Raw genomic sequence first — 1,496 nt, 5'->3', positions numbered from 1 at the left:
AACAACAATAAATAAATTTATTTTAGCAAATTTCATGTAAACTATTACTCCTACGAAGATAAACATCATAAACTACTTTATAGCTCATTAAACTAGCTTTAATTTGAGTGCTAATAGACATCTGTACGTAAAATTATTTTTGAGATATAAATTTTTCAAAATAAATTCACTAACTACTGATCTTTTAGTACGTCCCATACAACAATTTTATGAAATGTTGCTTTTTAGAAAGCTATATTTCGAAAACTATTTATCGTAAATAACTCTATTACGGCTCATATTTTAGCAAATTTACTCTTCTTTAAACTATGTTCTCTTAGGTTTTCTTGTGTTGTTCCTACTTTTTAAGATATAGAGCTCCGAATGAAAAATTATTTTTTTTTATCCCTTTGAAACAGCAGCCATTTTTTATTCCCCCTACCTATACTTGGCAGACTCATCAATTTTGACTAGTAATTATACATAGCTTTCATTAAAGTAACAAAAAATTGGGGTAAGATAACTGCCTTTTTTCTCCTCCTGGGCTCTTGTACTAATTCTCTTAAAAGTGAGTACCCGGACCTTAATTATGTTAGTAAAAAACATCGCCCATATAACTTTATTTAAAAATTTGCATCTCTTCTTCTTCTTGCCCATTACTGGATCCTGTCCTCCTCAAACAGCTTCTTCCAGTTTAATCGGTAAGTGGAGCTGCTCTCCAATCCCTCACTCCGAGCAGGATCCTCTACTCTTCTTCAGCACCACTCAACCACCGAAGTTTCGGGCGGCCCCTCAGCCGTGTTCCATGTAGGCGCTCATTGAGGAGTTTATTTGAGATCTCCTCAGTTACCATCCTTGCCACATGGCCTGCCCAGCGCAGCCTACCAATTCCCACAATTTTTCCAGCATCAGGCTCCATTACAGCACTAGAAAACGTAAGAGAAAATTACGTAAATTAGCTAAAATATGAGCCCAAATAGAGCTATTTACATTCAATAGTTCTCGCCATGTTTTCGTGCTTTGAAGTAAATAATTAACTATGTCCGTTCGTGGAAAGTAAAAAGAAGATGTAACAAGAGAGTTTTTATTTAACAAAGAGAATTCTTAATTCTTCTTCAGAGAGAGAAGATTTAACAAAGAGTTTTCTTTTGTTAATCCTTTGTACAAAGCACCGTTTCGGACATTATAGTGCAAGAGGTCAAGATTTGATTACTTTGATGAAAGCTATGTATAAGTACCAGTTAAAAATGATGAGTCTGCCAAGTATAGGTAGGGGAATAAAAAATGGTGGCTGTTCCAAAACATTAAAAAAAATTTTTTACTAAATAATTCAACAACACTATCCAAATTATAGTCTCAAAACATTTATTTCATTCACATGTCCAACGTTTCGGCCAATTCGGCCATCTTCAGGGACAATCTTAATTTACTCAGAGACATATCATTTAACCCTTTTAAAAAACTCCATACAGGCCATTCTGCCCAGCTCAAAATATTTACATCTAATATGTCAAAAA

Source organism: Halyomorpha halys, unplaced genomic scaffold (genome assembly GCF_000696795.3).
Source record: "Halyomorpha halys isolate HHAL.00 unplaced genomic scaffold, Hhal_1.1 Scaffold552.1, whole genome shotgun sequence".
Classification (NCBI taxonomy): Eukaryota; Metazoa; Arthropoda; class Insecta; order Hemiptera; family Pentatomidae; genus Halyomorpha; species Halyomorpha halys.
This window is presented reverse-complemented; position numbering follows the sequence as displayed.